The sequence below is a fragment of the Camelus bactrianus genome, chromosome 18 (assembly GCF_048773025.1).
Source record: "Camelus bactrianus isolate YW-2024 breed Bactrian camel chromosome 18, ASM4877302v1, whole genome shotgun sequence".
NCBI classification, from domain to species: domain Eukaryota; kingdom Metazoa; phylum Chordata; class Mammalia; order Artiodactyla; family Camelidae; genus Camelus; species Camelus bactrianus.
The window spans coordinates 8,054,619-8,077,911 of record NC_133556.1 but is presented as its reverse complement, the minus strand read 5'-3'; the positions used below and the strand labels follow the sequence as shown (position 1 = coordinate 8,077,911).

Sequence of the window (23,293 nt, the reverse complement as noted above, 5' to 3'; positions counted from 1 at the left end):
CCATGTGAAGATGGAGGCAGACGTTAGAGTAATGTGCCTACAAGTCAAGGGATGCCCAGGGTGGCCAGCAACCACTAGAAGCTAGGAAGAGGCAAGGGTGGATTCTTCCCTAGACTCTCAAAAGGGACATGGCCCTGCCAACACCTTCCAGCCACCAGAACTGTGGGAGAATGAATTTCTGTTGTTTTAAGCCACCCAGTGTGCAGTAACCCCATCAGAATCAGCCCTCCCGGAGGACAAGGCGAGGGCAGATACTGCCTTCCCTGTACCCTCTAGCACAGGCAGCGCGCTCCCCCGAGCACCATTATTGGCCGTCAGTGCAAGAGTAAGACCAGTCAAGAAGGAATCTCATACAAGAGATGCTGCGAGAAAGAAGTAAAAAGTTTATTCCCCCACATCTCCCAGTGAGGCAGTACTCATGTCCCATGGAGGCCCTCCTGGGACCTCATTTCTTAGCATCTCTTCCAGACTCATCCCAGGCCATCCTCTTTCCTTCAGATTTCCTCTGATGAGTGACAGTAGTTCCGTCTATGTTTCTCCCAGCTCCAGATGGGATCCTGGCTGCAGAGAGATCTCTGGGCAAAGTGACCACATTTGCCAAGCCTTTCAAGGTTGCCTGCATTCATAAGAAATTATAAGAGACCTAAAAAATGTAAGATGACAGCCAGAGACCCAAGTCCAATAAGGTGGGAACTGCAGGTGGTCAGGCTCCAGGGGGTTGGTGGACACAGTCAGTAGCATGAGCCATGATGGATGAAGGAAAATCCACACTGGCCGGCAATGCTAGAAACTGCATCAGAGCCTCAAGGGAGGACCATGATGGGCGGGGCTTGGGTTTATTCCAAAAATATCTGTTTATACTGACTGACCAATTCCCAAGCTTGTGGTCATTGTGAGCCTTGCTCGAAAAAAAAAATCCTTAAAATTCCCTTAAGCCACACAAAATAATACACCATGGGTATATAACCACAGACTGCATGTGTGTGTCTGTGAACTGAAAACGTTCTGTGCTCTACATGTTGAAAGGCAGGAGAAATCCCTTGAAACTGCTCCAGGAAGATCTGTCAAAGGAAGAAAGGGGTTATCTATCTGTCCAGGTGCCTCTCCCACCATCTACCTACTTCTCTCATTTACGCCGCCCACCAACTCGAGAGGCAGCTGCCGTGGCTGCACAGAAAGGCTAAGCCCCTTGGCCAAGGTCATAATACTATTCAGGTGGCCAGATCCTCGAGTCCAGCTCTGGAAAGGCCTGGAGCACGCCGGCGGGGTGGGCTGCAGGGCTGCTTGTAGGCAAGGGCAGGGGTGGTGGTGGGAGTAGGGGTGAGGGATGAGGCCAGAAGGGGAGGGGGCGCTGGGTGCAGGTGGCCAGCGGGCTTTGGCGTGGGCAGGAGGGGATGGAAGCAGCTGGAGGAAGAGGGTTGAAGAGGCAGCTATTAGTAGCAGAGAGGTAAAGGAATAAAGGCCTCAACCCAAACGATGGAAGTGAAAATGGAACGAACCTGATGTAAGGTGGGCTCTAAACAATTTCAGTAGGACAGGCCAGCAGGATCTCCCAGTCCCCGGGGACAAAGCAGAGGGACGTATCAGAGATGCCACAGCGGTTTTGAAGCCAACAGAGGGCAGGACAGAGGCCGGCATCTCGGGCTGAGGGGACACTAAGCAAAGGACAGTGAGGCTGATGAGGGGAGGCCCTTGGGGTGAGAAACAGCCATTTTTAAAAGAATGAGGGGGTGAACTAGCAGTAGCAGTGGTTATAATCATCAAGATAATGGCAGCTAATGAGTGATTACCAGGCCTGGTGCTAATAAACATTTTAAATGAATTATCTCATTCAAGTCTTATAACTACATCTGATGAGTAGGTGAGCATTAGTATTACTCATCTTCATTTTACAGATAAGGAAACCAAGGCTTAGCAAGGCTAAGTAAATTGCCCAAGGTCGCTCCACCAGCCAGCGCAGAGCCAGAACTCAGACTCAGATGTGTGGGTCCACAGCTCAGGCTCCATCACACCCCCACACCAGACACGGTCCTCCACACCACAAAGACTCAGAATCAGAACCCAAACCATTTCCGCAGACTGCAAAACTGGGTTAAACGTCACAAGATGCAATCCAGCAGGCATAAAGGAAGTTTATTGTACTGAAGTCTCAACTTGCTGGCATAGCAGAGGATATGACTCAAAGCAACACTTGAGAAAACGATTTAGGTGTTTTATTTGGCTGTGAACTTAATATAAGCAACATTGTGATGTGGGTGATCAAAATGTAGGTCTCAGCTCTGGATGTATTAAAAGGAGCATAGTGTTCAGAATGAGGGAGGGGATGGTTCTAATTCTCTATGAAGATAAATTCACAGGTAAAATGCTATTCAGTTTTAGACTTTGTACATTATGAAGGAGACCAACAAACTAGACTACTTCTAAAAAGGAGTGGCCTGGACTTGGATGCACTGGAGACCTGAAGAAAACTTAGAGGAATATCAATATTCTGAAAGGTGGTCATGAGGAAGGAGGAATAACTCCAGGGATCAAAACTAGACCAATGGGTAGAAGTACAGCAAGGCCATTTCTGGATAAACTTAAAGCTGTTTCATGAAGGAGAGAATTCCCCATTATTAGAAGTACACAGGCCGAGGTGTGGCAACCTCTCCTCGGGGTTACTGTGAGAAAGACTTACAGGCTTAGGCTGGATTAGATGATTTTTAAGTTCCTTCTCGCTGTTAGACTCTGTTAAGGCCCTTTAGGTGATTGGGGACAGGGAGGGAAGCTTTGGATATCAGGGCAAGAAATTGTGACCTGATAGAAGACACTGAGAGCCACAGAAGGCTCTTGAGCAGGGGAGGGACCTGATACAAATGCCCTTCCATCCTCCTGAGTTTGATGAGTTACCTTTTCAGCTTCCTGATGAAGGAAAGTGTGGACCAACTTCTGTGTGGACGTTCAGAATTCCAGCCCCAGGACGAGCCCAGGACCCTGACACAGGACCCAGCCTAGCAACAGGCTATGGAACGAAGTTTCTTCCCAAACCAACAGCTCCAAGACACCCGCAAGCTGCACCTGCCCAGGTCTGGATGGCCCCAGGCCCTTCTTCTGCAGCTCTGGCAGGCTCTCGGAGTGCCCACCTACTGCGGCCAATATGCCCAAAGCTCTCCAAGCAACACTTCCCCACCTATAAGTGCCTGAGGGGCAGGGTCCAGCCCGCGGCTGCAGGCGCACGACCTGGTTCCTATGGCAAGACTTTTGGCACTCAGAGGTGGGGCTGAGCCTGTGGGCCAGTAAATGGAGGCTGTGGGTCCTCCAATCTCAGACACCAGGACGCTTCCAGGGCAGATGTTCCTTGCTACAAGTGTACTGTACTTTTGTGATGCTTTGGGCCTGGGATGCCATTCTGTGCCCCACGCTTGCCCCTCTGCCTTCGGCATCCCACATCCTGCCCCGTCTTCAGAGCACAGACCAAATTTTACCTTCCTTTAGACTTGCCAGGCCCCTCTTAGATGGGGATTAGAACCTAGAATTAGAAATGTGTTCCTTCTTTCTTTTTCAGCTCCTATGTCTCATCACGTGTTTGACAGCCAGTCTATCGTCTTCCGTCCCCGCCAGGATGAAAATCCTGCCTTCTTCCCTGGCGGCCCCACAGCTGCCGAGGCAGGGCAGAGTCTTCATAAATCAGTAAATCATTAAGGACGTAAGGACTGCTTCCCAGCGCATCCCCATCTGCAAAGTACCGGCTATGTGAGTCCTGATCTCTTGAGAAAACCTGCTCTCCCCCCCCCGCCCCGCCCCAGACTCTCTCTGAAGGAGCTGGGCCATGCCTGGGGGGACCCTCCCAGGGCAGATGGTGGGAAGTTTGGGGCTCAGTGTCTCACCTCTGGCCTGGCTTGGAGAATGTCCTCTGAGAACAGGCTGTTCTCCAGATTCCCCCGAGTCACACAGGACCTAAGACCAGGCAGGGTCCCCCTGAAAGAGCAGCATTGTGCCACTTCCTGACCCCGCTGGCCCTTGTGTCCCAAGCTGGTTCCGGAGAGCCAATTATCAGCAGGCACCGCAGGAAGGGCGGCTTTCCCCCAGCCTCTGTCCCCTCCGCCCCACCCTCGACTCCCACAGGACAGCCTCAGCCAGGCTGCAGCCAACGGGAAACCTTCAGGCCTTGCTTCTGCGGGGAGCAGGGGCTAGGCCCGGGCTGTGGGGGCTAGCCGGCCTCTGTCCATCACGCACACAGCTCCTGGCAGAGGCCTGGCATTTGGGCTGCCAAGGCTGGGCTGGCTTGCTAAGGTTCCATGGCAGGGATAGGCATGGAGGATGTGCCTGGTGCGGGTGGCAGGTCCTGAAGCCAAGGACTGGAAGGCCCACTATCCAGGCCAAGTGCAGGAAAACCTGAGACCAGGATGGGTGGGAGGAGAAAGGAGGAAATACGATAGAAGGGAGACAGAGAAACAGAATGGAAAGGGCAGGCAGTGGGATGGGAGGCATTTGTTGAGCACAGCCAGAGGTGGCCACCACCAACAGCCTCGGCGATGCTGCCCACCTCGGGGGCTGAGGCCTGCGTCCCTCACGGAGTCAGGTGTGGAAGCTTGGAGTAAACAGATGAGGCAGGTGGTCCTGCTAACGCCTGCAACTTGGTGTAGTCTCTCATCCTTCCCCCATCCCAGCCTGCACTCCTGCAAAGGCCTGTAGCATCCAGGAGCCAAGCTCAGCCCACACAAGACTGAAAAGATCTTCCTTCCAAGGGCCTGATCCTGAGACACAGGACAGAAAGGGATCCTCTGGGTCACCAGCTCCACCCAGGCACGAACGAGGCTGGTGAGGGGGTAGGGTGGGCAGCGATGCCGGCAAGAGGCAGACTCAGAAGACTGCTGAGGTGTACCATGGTAAAGGTGGGGACAGCCAGAGTAAGGACGACAGATTCAGAACCAAGTTGAGGTCACATGAGCCTCGGGGAAGAGACAAGCAGGGCACAGAAGACCAAAGGCAGCCCTCAGTACTGAGTGAGACCGCTCTGGTCCTGCCTGTGATACTTGGAAGTTGATGTCAGCCATCAAGTCTTTTTAATTCTTCTCTTGATCAGAAATTATAATAGGATAGTCACTGTCATTGTCCCCCAGTTAGTGGTAGCAGCAGGGCCTCTACCAGGTGCTGCACTTGGGGATTTGCTTCTGATGCTCCCTCCCCTGGAGGGCAGGGAATCCGACCCCCGATTTCCAGAGTCAAGTTGCCCAAAGTAACACAGGCAGCAGCAGGTAGAGCCCGAATTCAAACCCAGGTCCTTCTGCCCACACTGCGCTGCCTTCAGCAACACTCAGCAGCCTCAACGTCACCCACCTGCCTGCCTCACTTTCCAGCCCATGACAACTGCGCCCCAGATCTCTATTGACTCCTATTAGCTCCTGGGTGATCTCAACCAGGCCCAAGGCTCTGAACTCAGTTTCTGCCAGCATGGCCAACCGCCCAACTATTCCTCTCCCAGCCTCCCTAGAAGTCATCCTGCACTGTCGCCTTTGCCTCAGTGCGCCCATCCCACCCATCAGTAAAGCTTTCTTGTCCACTTCCCAAATCCCTCTGTTTCTTTCTTCATATTATGTGTAAAACAACTTTTTTAAAAGTGGAAAACACAGGAATTATGATTTTGACTGAATGTCTACTATATGCAGGTCAGGGCTGCCATCTGGGCTGTAAGACTGGGCTACACACACTCCAGGTGAGCCTTTCCCACAGGTTATAAAGGACAATCCGTGTAACTGGACCTGCTACCGGGGTGCGGGACCCGCTACCTGGTGCTGCTGGAGAGCACGGGTGAAGCCCAAGAGTTAACCCTTTACAGGGAGAGAAGGACCGTCCTCCTCCCATTTCCTTCCTTCTCCTCTGCGTGATCTCAGTACTTTGCTAAAAAAGCAAGCAGCACAGGTGCACACGTTACCTACGCCGGGCGTACGAGCAGGATCAGAAAGCTGCAGCCAGAATGAGATGAGGCTTCCAGAATACGCGTGGGCCACCCCAAAAGGGCTGGACACCTTATTTCACAAAAAGCAAACAGATCAAGAAGGGGGAGGTATGTTGCTTTCAGCCGTGGTGGGAGGTTGACGCTAAACTCCTATGTGGCTTGTTTTTTTTTTTCTGTCCAGAGTGATTTTTGAACTGAAAAAGGCAGAAAGCGCGTTGAAAGAGAAAACCCTCCTTCAACAATTTAGGAGTTAGGGGAGTTAGGAAGACTCCCCGGTGCCGAGTGAGTGCAGGCATCTGACTTGGATGAGGACATGAAAGGGATGAAGACAGCAAGTCTAGGTGGTGCACACACACTCTGGGCATCGTGGCGGGCTGGTGGGGAAACAGTGGGGCCCAAAGGCCAGACATGGGTGAAGATAACCGTGATTTACTGGCAGCGAAGAAGGTAAAATGCCACGTGTGACTCACAAGAGGTTCCTGAGAGAAAGGGCGGCATTGCTCACCAGGCGCCAACACGCATTCGCGGAAGCAAGTCACGTGAGACTGACCGCGTTTCCCTCCTTAGACTCTAGGCCAGCGTTTCAGGAAAACCAAGTAGACATGGTGTGTGTCTGAATTTCCACCTTCTAGGCACTTAATATAGTCTCTTAAAACATCTCGTAGACAAGGATGAGTGATAATGGGGCTAACAGGAGTGGAAACTACTGACTGCAGCCAAACCTGGCCCACAGCCTGTCTGTGCATGACCTATGAGCTGAGATTGGTTTTTATATCATTACTTCTTTTAAAATTTGTTTTTTGCTTTTTCTGGGGGGAGGGGAGTGGGGAGGTAATTAGGTTTATTTATTTATTTTTAGAGGAGGTACTAGGGATTGAACCCAGGACCTTGTGCATGCTAAGCAGGCACTCTACCACTTGAGCTAAACCTTCCCCACTGGTTTTTATATTTTTAAAGGGAAGAGGACTTGGATGAGCAGGAGGGGAAGGAAGAAGGGGAGAAGGAGGAGGGAGAAGCAACAGCAGCAGCAGCAGCTGGCCACAAAGCCAAAAATATTCACCATCTGGACTTTTGCAGAAAAAATTTGGTGTCCCCTGGGCTAGACAGGGAGGTCCCTGAGGGTAGAGGTCCACTCTTACAGGTCTGGTTATTGGCTGTCATCATCTAGGGGGTGAGGCGCGCTGGTGCCCGAGGCCTGGTTCTGCTCCCTGTGTCTACCAGTGAGGGGATAAAGATGCACAGTGACCGATCTAATTCATGCTGAGAGTAACAGCCAGTGCATCCGGATGATATGGGTAGAGTACGACCGTGGGGAAAAACCAACAGGACAGAAGATTCCTGGCCCAGAATCCAAGTGCCTGTGGCCGAACTGCAGACTAAGTGAAAAGGGCTGAGCTTACGCCCAGTGGTTCCCCATAAGTTCATGGACAGTATGATGTGGCCACCATAATAAAATAAAGTTTAAGAAGCTAATTTCATTTTAAGCCACATCAACAGAATGATAAGATCTAGAACAACAGCCAATCCTTGGTTTTACAGCTGTCAACCACACTTGGAGTACCGATTCATCCTACCACGTGCCAGAGAGTCTGCTGGGCACCAAGTAACAACGCGTTCGGCTCTGGGCACCCCATTCTACGACGAATGTGGATCAAGCGGGTGTGTGCAAAGGAAACCAGCTAGGACGGTGAGCCCCAGGAGGTGAGATGAGAGAACAGAAATCAGGGAAAGTGGCAGTGGGGAGGCACGATGGGGAAGAGAGGGCGCAGGTGTCTTCAAATGTGTTAGTTCCCAACGCCTGTGAAATAGATGGTCGCTGGGTCCAACAGGGACCCTGAGTGAGGATGAAGAGCAGCCAGGTTCTGTCTTCATCACCTCCCCAAACTGGACACAACCCCAATGTCCTTCCACCTGGGGACAGGTCCACAAACGGCAGCACAGTCACACCACAGAAAGCGACTCAATCAAAGGAATAAACTTCTGGTTCACGACAACAGTAGGTGAATCCTGAAAGTATTACGTCAAGTGAAAGAAGCCAGACTCAAAGGGCCACACGCTCCGTGAATCCATTTATAGGACATCCTGGAGAAGTTGGAACTACAGGAATAGAAAACAAGATCAGTCATTGCCAAGGGCTGGGGGTGTAGAAGGGGCAACTACAAAGGGGCACGAAGGAATTTTGGGGGGTGATAGAACTGTTTCAAATCTTGACTGCGAAGAGGTTACCCGACTGCATGTGACTGTCAAAACTCAGGGAACGGTGCCCTAACAACGGTGAACTTTACTGTATAGAAATTATAGCTCAATATACCTGGCTTTAGATATAAAGAAGTCAGGTTTCATGAGAAGTGGACAGGGGACTTGGGAAAGCGGGCACTAATACGTTCAGTCACCAGAGAAGTGTTTACACTGGAGGAGTGTCGCACAGCCCTTCTACTCGTTTTCTCTGCCACTCTGCCAGGAGAGACCCCCATCTCTGTATCCCCCAAGGTCCCCAGAAATTTCTTACAGGCTCTGAATCAGACCATCCAGCACAAGGGCGACCGATGGCAGAAAGAGGGACCCCCGTCATGTCCTCCTGACCCGGAGAAGAAGCCAGTGAGCTCCATCTTCCCGCCCTCATTTATCGTGATGACTGAAGAGTCCTCATCAGCCAGGTCATCCTGCACATCCTCAGGCAAAGATCGCCATGGCTTTCAGAAGGCCCCAAAATGTAGGGCACAAGGGTTAGATACTGACACACCACGTCTCAGGGAAAAGGAGATGCTGGCCCATTTCCCTCTCCCCCGCCTGCCAGCAGCTGTGGCTTCAGAAAGCCATCCCCTGCCTCCCTACCCCCACCCAGTTCTGTTTCTCTTGTCACAGAGGAAGCCTTGGTTCTGCTTTCCAAGTGCCCTGAATTGCAACGCCACATTCACAGGGGCTGCCCCGAGAACTCAGGAGAGTCCCCCTTTGGGCAAGGACTCTGCCTAAAGAATGATGCCCTGGGCAGGCTTGTCAGACACATCCCTGTCACTCAGGAAGCTCCGAGCCAGGCTTCAGCGGCCTTTCGCAACACTTGCCTTCCAGATGGACAGCTGGTCTGCAAGAGTCGAAACCCTGAGCTGTGTCTCTCCCAAACCACCGGTGTTGCTCAACTTCCTCTGCCCCCATCACTCTCCACCTCACAGATTTCTAACAGGGAGGTTAGTTTTGTCTCTTCTCTTTCAGCAACATAAAGCAACTTTGCCCTGATTCTCTTAAGACACAAGGGGGAGGAGGTGCCTGAGCACAGGATGCCCCCTCCCCGGCTCCGTGCCTCTCCCAGATCTCTGCTCCTAACAGTGTCTCCATCTGCCGAATGAATGAGCCAGGAGGAACTTGCCACACGGAGACAATGCCAGGGCCTGCCGCTTCCCCCACTCCCCAAATCTCTGGTTTTTGTTCTATTTCTACAGCACACACCCCCATCTCACCCCCATATTACTATCTAAGTGGCCCTTGACCTCTACCCTCCACCACAACGCACCCAAGTAAAGCAGCAAGAGTAACTTTCCTCGTGGGTTCTCCCAGCTGAGAAAGCCAGAGGGGTCCCTGATCTCATGAAATCCGAACCCTCCCATGTGATTTCAGCGACACCCCCTCATGCCTCCTTCTTCAGCTTCTTCTTCTTCTTCAGATAGTGGGGGGGTCGCCACACAGCTGTGACCTGATTTTCCCAAAAGGCAATTGATTAAGAAATCGAATCCCATTTTACACAAGGGGACAACCATGTGAAAATATCTTACTTGACTCCTGTAATGAATTCGGTCACATTCAACCGTCCCAATTCACCTGTTTGGCTCCTTCAAATGTGAGAAGACCAGGTGCGCTTGGATACTAGTGACAATAGCATTTCTCCATTATTGTCCAGCCCTTCACAAAGCTTTCATCTGCAGTCCTACTGATGCCAAGAAACCCTGGCAAGGGAGGCTGGGCACACTTTGTAGATAAACAAGTGGGCTCGGAGAGGTCAAGTCACACCAGTCAGGCACACCAGTCGGGCACATGGTCTACATTCTACAACGTAGATGGTTACACCTGAACTCTTAGCCAAAGCCAACTTCTTTACTAAACCCCTGCTCTGAGTTCAACACAATTGTTAAGATCTTTGGTCTGTTGAGAATCAGAGAGAGTTTTCAAAAAACTTAGAGTAGGTACCTGAAGGAAGACCTTCCGTAAGGTCTAAACAAGTCAACTTGTACTACTGTCACGGAAGTGGGTTCTGGTCTTAGTTGCTTGCACACCTCCCACCAAACCCCCGTAACACACAGTTGTATCTTCTCTCGGGAGGAACCCACTCTAGTCTTGAAGGTAAACAGATTGGGTGCTGGGCCAGTGAAGTCCAAGGTAACTGCAGGCAGACACCGTTCAGAGCACCAGGACTGAACTCCATCAGGCAGCTGTCACAGGTGTGCACTCTCATCTGAGATACTGGCAGGTGGGTGACAGACTGAGAGGGGTTATTCCCGAGCCCTGACCTCCAGCCCCCAGACAAATCAGCCAGTCCTGTGACAGTCTACGGCCAAATTCACACCAGGCACCTTGTGCAAAGCCCCAGAAGATGCCCCTCCAGCCTCATCAGCTCTGCAGAGTATAAGCTTAGATGTGCGAGGGGCAAATGGCAGATGGTGTTTTTTGGTCAGTGCTTCACCAACTTGGCTGTACCTGGACATCACCTAAGAACTGACCCCTGGACCCCCAGGATGCATTCATGCGTCCTTAACAGATTCCTTTCCTCCACCCAGACTGGATTCATCTGGTCTGAGATGGAGCTGCTGTTCATTGCACTCTACATCCGGTCATGTTACAGAACATTCCATGTCAGGGTCTAAGAGAGGGAAAAAAAATTCAGCTAACGGAAAAGCAGGAATGAGGAAAGGGAAAAAGGAGGGCAAAGAAAAAGGGAATAATAAAGACAGAGGAAAAATGGAAAATGAGATTTCCTCAGCTCAAACAGGCATACTTTATTTAAGTAAATATAATCTGGAGGGGGAGAAAATATGAATTGACGGTGAGGACAAATTAGGAGAGTAATCATTTTACAAAAGAATTTGACATCAGATTCCTTTAAATAGCAATCTCTGCTAGTGCATTTAAAATAGGATTCCTTTTACAGAAGTGTGATTTATACAAAACTACATCTGTTACATAAAGCTCAGAAAAATAGCTCTCCTCCCACAAAGTCTGGCTAACTATAGAACTGGCCCAGGATAGATGGTCACCTACTTTCCTCCAAGTGGTACCCAGCTCCCAACATCACTAATTGTTAGAGAAATGTAAATCAAAAAACCACAATGAGATATCACCTCACACCAGTCAGAATGGCCATAATTAAAAAGTCTACAAACGATAAATGCTAGAGAGGGTGTGGAGAAAAAGGAACCCTCCTACACTGCTGGTAGGAAAGTAAATTCATGCAGCCACGATGGAGGACAGTATAGAGGTTCCTTAGAAAACTAAAAATAGACTTACCATATGATCCAGCAATCCCACTCCTGGGCATATATCCAGAGAAAAATATAACTCAAAAAGACACATGCACCCTAATGTTCACAGCAGCACTATTTACAATAGCCAAGACATGGAAACAACCCAAGTGTCCATCGACAGATGACTGGATAAAGATGTGGTATATATATATATATATATATATATATATATACACACAATGGAATACTACTCAGCTATAAAAAAAGAATAAAACAATGCCATTTGCAGCAACATGGATGGACCTGGAGATTGTCATTCTAAGTGAAGTAAGCCAGAAACAGAAAGAAAAATGCCGTGTGATATCACTTATATGTGGAATCTAAAAAAAGGGCCATAAATGAACTTATCTACAAAACAGAAACAGATTCACAGACATAGAGAACAAACTTATGGTTACCAGTGGGTAAAGGGAGTGGGAAGGGATAAATTGGGAATTCAAAAATTGCACCTCTTGGGGAGGGATGGGAATGTTTGCTATCTTGATTGTGGTGGTGGTTTCATGGGTGTATACATCTATCAAAACTCATCAACTTGTACATCTGAAATATGTGTAGTTTATTGTCAGGAACCATACCACAAAAAAGATGTTAAAAAAATTTTTTTAAAGATACCCAGCCCTGCTCTCTGTCACCTATTGCTCTATCTCACCTGAACTGACTCTTAAGGTTCACTGGAATATCTTCTGGTCTTTACTAAACTCAGGGAACAACTACTCTGAATTCTCTTCATAGTCGCTCATTTATTCAACACATGTTTTCTGGGCACTACTCTAGGGATACAGCCGTGAACCAAAATCGATGTCTCTGGTCCTGTGGATCTTATATTAGAGTGGGAGATAGAGAGTAAGTAAGTAAAATATAGGGCATGTGAGACGGTGATATATGGAAAACAAGGGTGACAACGGGGCTGGTGTTGTAACCTTACGCAGGGTCACCAGGGAAGGCTGTACTAGAAGGTAACAGAGGGGCGCGTTTGAAAATGATGAGGAAGCAAACCTGGCAGACACCTGGGGGGACAGTTTCCCGCAGAGCCCACCTGGCAGGTCAAGGAACAGCTAGCGGTTAAGAGTAGCTGGTGCTGAGAGGTCAGAGGTGGGAGAGGCCACACAAGGGGCCACTGCAAGGACCCGCCTTTGTTCTGAGACACAGGAGGCACTAGGAGGTTTTGAGCAAAAGAGTGACATGATCTGACTTCCTTTTTTGGAGGATCCCACTGGCTGCCGTGCTGAGAAGAGGCTGCAGGGACAGGTGTGGAGGCAGGGAGGACCATTAAGGCGCTGCTACATTAATTCAGGCCGGAGATGACAGTGGCTGAGACCTGGCTGGTAGCTGTGGAGGCACTGAGATGCAGTGGAATTCAGATACATTTTGAAGGTAGAGCCGACAGGATTTGCTGATGTTTGGATGTGGGGTCTGAGGAAGGAAGGAGTCAAGGAGGGCACCATGATGATTTGCCAGAGTAACAAGAGGGAGACACTCATGGGAGGACAGGTTTGGGGTGGGCAGATCGGAGCTTGTTTTTGGACACATTAAATAAGAGATGCCCATCGGATATCCTGGTGGAGTTGTAAATGAGCCCAAGCCTGGAATTCAGAAGAGGCTCAAGCTAGATGTACCAGTTTGATAGTCATCAGCACGTACATTGATGGGATTTAAAAATGGAGAAGGCCACCAAGGAGTGAGTGTGGATGAGAAGTCTGAGGGCAGCCTGAGTATACCCCATGTTCAAAAAAGAGACACAAGAGGGAATGGGCAACGGAAACAGAACAGAAACAGCCTGTGAGGTAGGAGGAAAACCAGGAGAGGATGTGCCATCCTCACAAAGAAATGTACTTGAACTTCAGTGGTGTTGGCCGCTCCTGAGAGATCAAACAGGATGAGAGCTGAAAACTGACCACTGGATCGAACATCATGGTGACTTTTATGAGGGCTTTTTGGTAGCATGAAGATGGGAGAGCCCGATGGGGGATTTAGGAGGAAAGGGTGGACAGGTGCTGACAAGGGGGCAGAGAAGAAGAAGATGGGGTCTAGGTCACCTTGTTTGTTACAGCGTGTTCATGTACACATCAGGAGAGAGAAGGGACAGAATCAAGGGCTGGGGAAGGGGTCCAGAGCACAACAGGAGGTGGCCACCCTCCTAGAGTAACAGGCCAGGCCAGGGCAGGGGCGTAGGCAGATGTGCTGGAGAGCTTGTGTGTGCTTCCTCAGGACTGTGTCTCCTTCCATGGTGAATGAGGAAGCAGGGTCACGGAATCTGCGTGAAGGCGGGGGAGGAGAGGCAGGAAGGACCATCGAGGAAAGTGGAGGGGGACGCACAGGCCTGTGGGCCACCTGTGGAGGAGAGAAATTCAGCCGGCCCTCTGCCTCCCCTTCTCCAGGCCAATTCTCCCCTATTGCTTCCCTGTTCCTCCTTCTCACCACCATTCCAGCTTTAGAATAGTTCGGACCTCGGTGGAATCAATGCTCGGACATATTTGGTCACTTTGGAGTCCTTCTTCTTTTGCAGTGAGGCCTTTCAGGAAAGAGTGCCTGCTTTGGGAAGATGGGCACCAGGGACTTGGCAGTCAGCACTTTTGTGCTGGGGGGATGGGGTGGGGACAGGAGTCTGAGGGAAGCAGAGGAAATACAAGGGCAAAACATCCAGGCTCCCTCCTCTCTTCTCTCCCCTTCCTTCCTTCTCTCTCACCACCCCTCCCTCCCTGGGGAGCTAAAGCACAGACCAAGGAGTCACTTACCTTGCTGTGGCCCAGGCTCTCACTCTCTCTTTCAATTAACCTCCCCTGGCCTGTAACAGAGCCCAGATTCATCTGCACGCCTTACTGCGTGGACTCCTCAAAGTAACACTTGTTCTGCTAACTCCACGGACTAGATGGGGGAACAGAGACTTAAGAATGGTTAAGTGACTTGTCCAGCAAGTTGGGATGCTTGACTAGCTAGACGACCTGGCTGCTAAGTAGCAGAACCAGGATCTGAACCAAGATCTCACTCCAAGTTCAGGCCCATGCATCCCAGCTCCATAGTCCCAGGCTTGGGAAGGATCATTCAGACTCATTTCCACCGAGAGAACACGCAGGTCAATGTCAAGCCCAAGGTTCTAGGAAATGACGTCTTTATTAGCGTACAACTGAAGCACGGGCCTCACTGATCTCAGGTCAGAGCCAAACAGAGGAGAGTGGAGTGGGCAGGGCAGGACTGAGTTACCCTTGTCCCAGCTGGCAGGCAGGAGCCCTGATGGATATTTCTAGCCCCAGGCCCAAGGAGTCATAACAAGCTGGGGTGGATTTGCTAAGCAGCTTTCTAAAGTGGAGAAAGGGGTGGTTGCTAATTTTGGAGGTGGATTTCATCATTGCCTGCAGAGCTGTGATGTGACTTCCTCAGAGAGCAGAGCAGCCAGGAACTCTCACTTCTGTTTCTCGAGGGGTGAAGGAGAGCCCTTCCTTGGGGGGAGAGCCACAAAGTTCAGGAGAAGGGGAAGGGTGTGGAGGAAGACCCAAAGGGCCCCAGGCAGGGTGAATCCCCACCAGGCACCCAGGCCTGAAATCCTGCTGATTTCTGGGCTGCCAGCACCGGGTGGTCATAACAACACCACATCTCTCTTTCTGAAGCAGAGCTCCAACCATGTCAGGTCCAGGGGCTCACTGCTGCACCCCAAACCTTGGCTTCAAGCCACCCCTATAACCTAGGTTAACCTAACCTCCCCAAACCATCTCTGTTTATTTAAGTCCTGCCATTAATTAGTCAGCCATGAGTTTATTCATTCAGTAAACTCCCCCACCAAATATTGAACCCTATGTGTCAAGCGCTGTATACTAAGTTAACTCAGATGAGTAAAGACATAAGTCCTGGCTTCAAAGAGAGTGACCTCAGTGGGGAGGAAGATGGCGGCATTGTGTACACAGCCAGTGAGAAGAGAGGCTGGCGAGTGCAGGGCGGCCTGGGGGTGAGCACCCAACCAGGCTGAACGATCAGGTATGGTGGCCCTTCCCTGGACCCGATGAGCCGGCCTGGAGAAGGGGTCTGCAGGGTCATTCAGTTGAGAGGCCAGCACCAGGCACAGAATTGGGGCCCAGTGCCCAATGGCAGTGTGACTGGAGTGGGAGAAAGCAAAAAGGAGGCCAGGACCAGAGAGCCCGGTTCATAGTTACAGGGCAACGGAAAAGAGTACCATCTAAGAAACCTTTCCTGTAGGCACCACTCAGCTCAAAACACAACAAAGAAAAGTTCTTAAAAGCCCAAATCTTAAAGCCCAAGTTATTCAAGTGTAAAGCAGTCACTAGATAGACACTCTTTCTTAGACGTGTGTGCAAGGATCTCACCTCAGCGGTGAAAATGGACCCCGCCAAATGTCTCTTAGCCGGGGAGTGATCATGATGAAACCATACGTTGATACATCGGCTCTACTCACCTGGAAATATGAATTGCTAACAGCTGCTGAATGCTTGTCATGTGCCAGACATTGGACTGAGCCTTTTACATGCATGCTAACACCTCAGCCCTCACCACACCCTCACATGGAGGGCCCTGTGATGATCCCCACTACACAAGGGGGGAAACCCTGGCTCAGGGAGCCTCGGTAACCTGTCCAGGTGAGTCAGTGCTGGATACAGAACTTGAATCCCAGGACCCCGTGCCCGTGACTACTCCGATATACTGCTTCTAGATCCAAGGTGTAGTGAAAGCTAAAATACCAGTTTAGAAAACTGTATTATGGCTCCACTTTGTTTAAATATGTGTATATTTGTCTATGTGCCTATGCCTACATTTGGTTGCATCAATGAAAATTTGGCCATTTTTGACTTACAAAAATGGCACTCTCATGTGGTTCAACCTAGCACACGTGTGTGTGTGTGTGCATGCGTACGTACAGGCACGTGTGAATAAAAACACCTGTAAGGATCTACACCAAATTGTCAACAGCAGTTCTGGATGATGGAAGTATGCCCGATCTTTGTTTTTTTTTTTCACACTTTTTCATATTTTCCAAAAAACAGCGTAAGTTAAATGTATTCCTGTGGATTACCTGTTTCCCCACCACAGGTGCCGATGGCTAAAGCTATGAGATATTAAAATATACTGATCTGTATAGCACAGGGAATTATATTCAATGTCTTGTAGTAACCTATATTGAAAAAGAATATGAAAACAGATATATGTATGTACATGTATGATTGAGACGTTATGCTATACACCAGAAATTGACACAACATTGTAAACTGACTATACCTCAAATAAAATAAAATAATAAAATAAACCGAAAGGGCAGGAGCCCCGACTCTCCTAAACTACACCGTCCAAGGCCAGTGCACTCTTGGCGTCTCCCCTCAGGAGCTGTGAAGTCAAAGCCTGGGAAAAGAGCTGTCACAGGAAGAACCCAGCGTTTGCTGACTCAGGGGACAATGCTGACATATGCACAGGACAAAAAGGACGACAGCCAGGGCACTGGTTGACACTCCCCCGGGGAAAATAGCTGTCCGGCACCAAAACTGCTGACGCGGGTCTTTGAGCTAGCAGGGCTAAGAAGGCAGTGATTTGGTAAGGCTGCTTTCGAAAGAATCCAACCTGGGAGAAATCCAGCAAAAGAAAGCGATTTTAGGTCCCTGAAAATGAGACTGAACTCGTGCTCCAAAGAGAGGTCATGATAGAAACTGAACGAAATGCTCATTTCAAAAGAACTCCCCCTACCCATGGTTTGCAGCTCCCCGACGCTGTGCTTATCCCAGCACCAGTGAGAACCATCTCCGGGCACTGGGACCAGAAGGTGTAAGGCTGTTGGCCAGAATAGCACATTCAAGTCTGGCTGTTAAGTGGAGAGCTCCTCACTTACTGGACGCTTCTTGATTATTTCTAACTTGGGCCCTCACACCCTGCACCCACTCACCTCGCCTCTCCATCCTCTGGCCCTGGTCCTGACAAAACCACCTGACATCCTTTCGCCCACACACAGCGCCATTTCCCCAACTGAAATGTCCTCTCTTCTTATCGCTCTACCACCTGTTCCATCGGCACCACCTGGGCGTCCTATGCTTCCACCAGTGAAATTCCCGCTCCCCGAACTCAACACACAGCTTAAACACCACCTTTTCCAGAAAGCACTGAGGTATGAAGATTTGGACCCCATGTCCTGGGAACTCTGCTAGTCCCACGGACATAGGGATTGCACCTAATCTTCTGGTATAGAGCACAGGTAGCTCCCAAACACATCACGCATTCCGCGGTCTTGTGACCTCGTGCTTTTGCTTGGGTGAATTTCTTTGCCTGGAATGCCTTATTTTCCTTACCCTCTGGGCAAATGCCTTCTTCTCCTTCTCCAGTTTGCTCAGTGAGCCCCTCCCTGCAACGCCAGGCAGTTAATCCCACCCTCTCCCACACTAGCACATCCCTCAAATGTACACTGTGTGTTTTATCACATGTACTCATTACTTATAACATGTCTGATCACCCTCCTAGACTGAGCTCACCCGGCAGAAGGGTCATCCTGGAAAGAAGGATTGTTCTACTCCTTCACCTAAGGTTTCAAGATTTTATTTGTTGCCTTAAGGAAGGATCAAAACTACTAATAATTATAGTCATGGCTTATGAAGCCCTTCCCATGTGCAAAGAACTATAAACAGGCCATCTCAAACCCTCACAAGTCCGCAGGCACCAATCCATCTGAGACAGTCAGCTGATGTACAGTGAGGTCAACTAATGTGTCCATGGTCCTAGAGTGGTAAGTGGTGGCATCTGGATGTAGCCTCTGGCCAAGGTGACTCCAAAGCCCTCGGTCAGTGTTTAAGGCAGTCTTTTGAACCCTGGACCTTGTGCATGCTAAAGACGCACTCTACCAGTGAGCTATACCCTCCTGCCTAGGGCATTCTCAGGACACAGAAGTCACTCCCTGATGCTCCGAGTGCAGGGGATGGTGCTAGGGACTCCAGCTGGTTCCCACCCTGTAATCCCCGTCCTGTTTGCCCACAGCAATCCCCTCCAGATCAAAGACTCTCTAGGATTCAGGGAATCTAGAGGAGACACGATTTTTTTCCTTAAAATGGCTTAATTTCTTTGGGGGCCTGAGGAACACAAATTCTGTCTGGCTGCAAAAATCCTCCAGTTCAGGGGCAGCTGCCAGACCACGTGCCTGTCCGGTTTTGGACTGGGACCTCTCGGGCGAGAAAGGAGACAAAGGTGGAGCGGAAACAGCCCCCGGATGTGCTCTTCAAGAAAATCACCCAGCTGTGTGTGTGTGCTGGGGGGGGGGGGGGGAGTCGGGGGAGTGGAGTCTGGGGGGGCGGGGGAGACGGCAGGGAGGGTGGGTCATCTAGGGGCTGGGCTGTCTTAAACCCTCTGTTTGCAGCTGAATTTAGCCCATGACTGGCAGGGTGACGCAGAGGGGCTACTGAGGACACTAAATCCTGCTTATTTCTCGAGGCTATTTTGAGGGAGAAAATAATCCAGGTGAGAGTGTTCTGTCAACTACACATGTCTCTGTATCCTCCCACTCAAAGCATTTCAAGAAATCTGTCTCCCTCTCTTGACTCGGAGCCTTTCAACAGACAGCTCGGCCATCCTCAGCTCTGGATCCAACATCTTGACATCCACCCCCAGGAGCCGGCACACAAAGTGAGGATTCAACATGTGTCTGAATTGAACGGAACCTCATCGTGGTAGGATAAAGTCCTAGTGTTCAGGGACAATAAGAGCGAGCAGTCAGATGGTAAATCAAAAACTATTTTTTTCCCTAAGCATTTTTAAAAAGAGGCAAATAACAGATTTCCTTCCCCGCTGGCACTTGGCTGAGGCCAATGTCATCTATGATCCCTGACCTTATTCCACGGGCTGTTTGGAGAAGGTAGCTGATCTCTGATGCTCTGCTCAGTTTTAGAAACCGTGCTTGGTGATGCAGAAAGTTCACTTCTCTGGAACTGCTCCCCATTGAAAAGGATCTGCCTTTGACATGGCGCCAGCCACACCAGACCTTAGCCGTGGAATCACAGGTCTCCCAGGAATGTTCCCAAAACCTGAGCGCTGAGCCAGTCTCCCAGCTGGCCAGGCCTCGGAGGCCATGCTCCTCCACGGCCCCTGGGCAGCTCCAACGGCCAGGGAGGCGCTCTCCCTCTTCAGCGAGCTGATTCTGCTATGGGGTGGCTCTGCTATGGGGTGGTCTGGGCCAGCCAAAACCCCATCTCCCAGAGCCTCGATGGGTCCATAAACCACCTCTTCCTCCTGACAGCCCTCAGCAAGTCAGCCCCTCTGCAGTCTTCACTTCTATGGGCTGAACTACTTATTTCATGAGGCTGACATCATCCTCACTCCCTCTGGACAGTCTCTAGGTCAGAGGTTTCAAATCTTTTCTGACTCTGACCACAGCACGTCTTTCAAGGCCAGTCTGTACTTGCGTGTGTGTGTATACAACCTAACCAGATTCATGAACCTCCCTAAGTAGAATACACTTGGATGTTTTCTAGTCTGTTTCACTCTTTTGAATGCTGGCTGCAATCCACTAAACCAATATTTGGTGACCCAGAACTGAAAACACTGCTCTAGTTTCACCGAGCCGGTCATCCATGTCCAGCTTTGCCTGACTATTTAGCTCAGACACTAAGCTTTCCTTTCCATTGCAGTTATTAGCTGATGCAGGCAGTGAGTAGAATCCTGGGCATCATTCTACACCGGGATCTCCCTGGCTCGGCATTTCCCTCCACCACACCTCTCCCCGCACAGCAAATACACACGCACATCAGCAGAGACAACAGGTTGACCAGAAGTTGCTTCCTGCCCCACCATCAATATCATTTGCTCAGAACACCCAAAATGCTTTTCTCCTGATCTCCTCCCATCTTCCTGCTGAGAAAGCTGGAGGATCCCAGGGGTCAGGGGTCTCACATTTGAGGCAGGCAGCTGAGATTCATGAAGAAACCTCGAGTTTTAAAAACAGCTGTAGATGACTGACAAGGTGTGTAGTCCACATAGACAGGGGCTAATTCCCTCTCCCTGGATCTTCTCCCCTGGGGACCAGACGCCAAAGGCCACCTCCAGCTCATCACTTTAGATGAGCTTCTGTCCATTCTAGAATCTGGTCACTAGATCTTTTTCCTTACCCTTTATTGACTTTGTCACGATGGTGATGAGAAGAACTGGGGGTACCAGATCTGGTTCCACCACCTGTACTGGACCTAGGACTTCATTTTTCTGAACTCCAGTTTTCTTATCTGTAAAATGTGGCTGATCCTTTCAGCTCTGCCTTCCTCACCAGGTTGTGGTGAACAGGAACAGGCGTGAAAATGCTTTGTAAACTGTGAAGCACTATGCAACTATAAATTGTTAAAGAAACTACACATGATTTTGCTAAGAGTTGACAGCGTTGACTCTGCCCCCCAATTTACAGCATTGCTCCTTCATTCTCTGTATTCAGTAAAGGCACAGACACCATCATGAACCCCTAAAAGGCATCTGCACTTTACCACCAAGAGCCAGGTTAAAACAGCTCTCCCTTGGGCAGGTATTTGACGTCATCAAAAATTCACTGGTCACAGCAGCTGGTGAATCCATGGTCCCCTGTCATTTGTACCTTCATTCAGAAAGATAACTAAACCTGGGAAAACTGGTCCCAAGGGCGGTCAAGCGAAATACAACCGACGCCCAGCTGTTTGAACCAATCAAGAAAATAAAGGACGGGGGAGGGAGGGGGAGATCAGAGTCATCTTAGATGAGACTTTAGAGACCATCATTATCATAATAGCCACCACGGACGGAGAATTTACTAAGCTAGGTCCTGTGCCTTAAAGAATTATTTCCAACCTTAATGAGAATGCTCAAGGCAGGTATTATTGTTCTCATTTTACAGATAAGGCTGAAAGGTTAAGAAACATGCTCAAAAATATGCATGGGGAACTGATAATCTGCTTTTTCTCCTTCAGCGATAAGCAAGTGAAACCTCAAGGCCAGTGTTGCGCTCTGCCAAGGATGTGGCTGAAATGCTGCGTTTGAGGTCGACCCTGGAGCCAAGGGCCCCCAGAATGGGGACTTTATACCAGAGGTGGGGCTTTCATGGTCAGAACAGAAAGTAACTTGGGCTTTTTGTGGGAATGGGAAGCAGAGGCCAATTCCCTGGGTTGGCGAAGGTTCTTCTTGCTACACAGTCCAGGGTCTGTACTCTTTACAAAGAGCTGAGAACAATTGTTTCTGGGCTGGGAGCTTGGCTGCTCAATGATTAATGAGAATCTAATATCACTTTTGTTTGGACCCCAAGCTAAAAGAGGAAAGAGGCAATACCTGTGCCTCTCCTGTGCCCCAAATTCTCCAGAGGTTACCTACTGCCTACAGGCCAAGGTCGGAATGCCTTGGCTGGTGTTCAAGGCATTTCTGGTCAGGTCCCAAGCAATGATTTCAACATTTTCTGATATCAAACCTCTGTCCTAGCCAGGCATTCTCAGCCTCACCCAATGGGCAGTGCGCATTTCTCTTCCAGCAACTCTCCCAACAGGCAATGCCCCTCACTGGTCTCAGCAGAGCTAACCCCACCCAGCCTTGAGGACCCGGCCTGGGGCCTCATTCTTCTTCTGCGCCCTGTAGCCCATTTCTTCGCAGACCCCTGCAGCCCTTGGAGTTGTGGCCTTCTGAATGGAGCCTGCATTGATAGCTGTTAGGTGGCCTGTATGTCTCTGGATCCCTCACCTACATGCTAAGGGCCCGAGGAGCAGGGAGACCACATGTTACGTTTCTGTGTCCTTTACACATACTTGCTACAGAAATGACAGGAATTAAATAAATGCTGTTGAATTAAAGAGGGGATGGATGGAAGGAGGTGGCAGTGTCAGAAGTGGACCAGGTCTCTAGAGACAGAGGTCCCTAGACCCCAGAAGCTGGTCCTCATAGACCAGGCTTTGGAAAGAATCTCAGATCAGGGACAGAAGGAAGCCCAGAGGTGATCTGGTTGGGCAGCCATTGGACTAGAACCTCAGGTTCCCTGTCCCTCCCACCCCACCCCCCACCCCCACAGCCTGGACAGGTGACTCTGGTTTTGCTAAGACACCTCGAGGAAAGGGCCTGGCTGCTGCTCAGTTTTCCCCCTCCCCACCCCCACAGATGCACGGGGGACTTTTTGGAAGGGCTATTTTGAATAGCTGCCCAGAGAAAATAAGCACTCCCAGGATCCACATAGGAAATGGTGGTTCAGCCTCAGCACTGCACACCCAGGGGCAGGTGTGTGTCCTCAGATGAAGGTGGGAGCCAGTGAGGCCCTTCTCCCCAGGCCCCAGCCACGGGAACAGCACTCAGTTTGAGACCAGTCTCCTGCCATGGGAAGGAATGACTCTCACCTACCGTCTGCCCCCATCCCACCGTCCCCACAGAATGCCAAAGGCCTGGCAGGGCCAGGAGCCTACCTGCCTTCTCCAAAGAGATGGTTACTTCAGAACAGAACTCTGGGGAAGATTCACCCAATTCTGTACCAGATGAACTGAAATTCCAGTACCTTCTCTGCTCTAACATACAGGCAGACCTAGACTCCCCTTTCCCCTGACACACAGACACACCCCAACCCAGCTCTTTTCCTCTGAAGCTCAGGGGGGCCCCCACGAAGCACAGGCCATCTCCAGCCTCACACACCGGTCCTCAAAGGTGGTAAGGCTGCGGTGTGGGTCTAAAGCCAGGGTTAGGGTGGTAGTAATCTCAAGGGCACCCTTAAATCTTCATTCAGAGTGGGAGCCAATCGGGACCCTTAGGCAGACCTGCCCCAGGTTTCTCACTGCTCCCAGAGAACCCCTCCCCCCTTCAGAGCACCCCCAAATCACAACCCACTACCCCCACCCTACCCCCAAGGCTGCTCCTAAATCAATTAATGAACAACAATGTATTCCTTTCCTAC

The 23,293-nt window shown here is 50.2% G+C and overlaps 1 protein-coding gene and 1 long non-coding RNA gene across 5 annotated transcripts in view; both read right to left on the bottom strand.

The window, feature by feature from the left end:
* HIP1 (huntingtin interacting protein 1) overlaps positions 1 to 23,293 on the bottom strand; it is a 135,941-nt gene that overhangs the window by 49,448 nt on the left and 63,200 nt on the right. The gene's annotated exons all lie outside the window — the stretch shown is intronic.
* Positions 364 to 22,381, bottom strand: LOC141573881 (uncharacterized). The gene is made up of 2 exons (XR_012500270.1): positions 3,867 to 22,381; positions 364 to 3,714 (listed from the first exon to the last, which is right to left on the bottom strand). It is a non-coding gene; the product is annotated as an uncharacterized LOC141573881 (long non-coding RNA).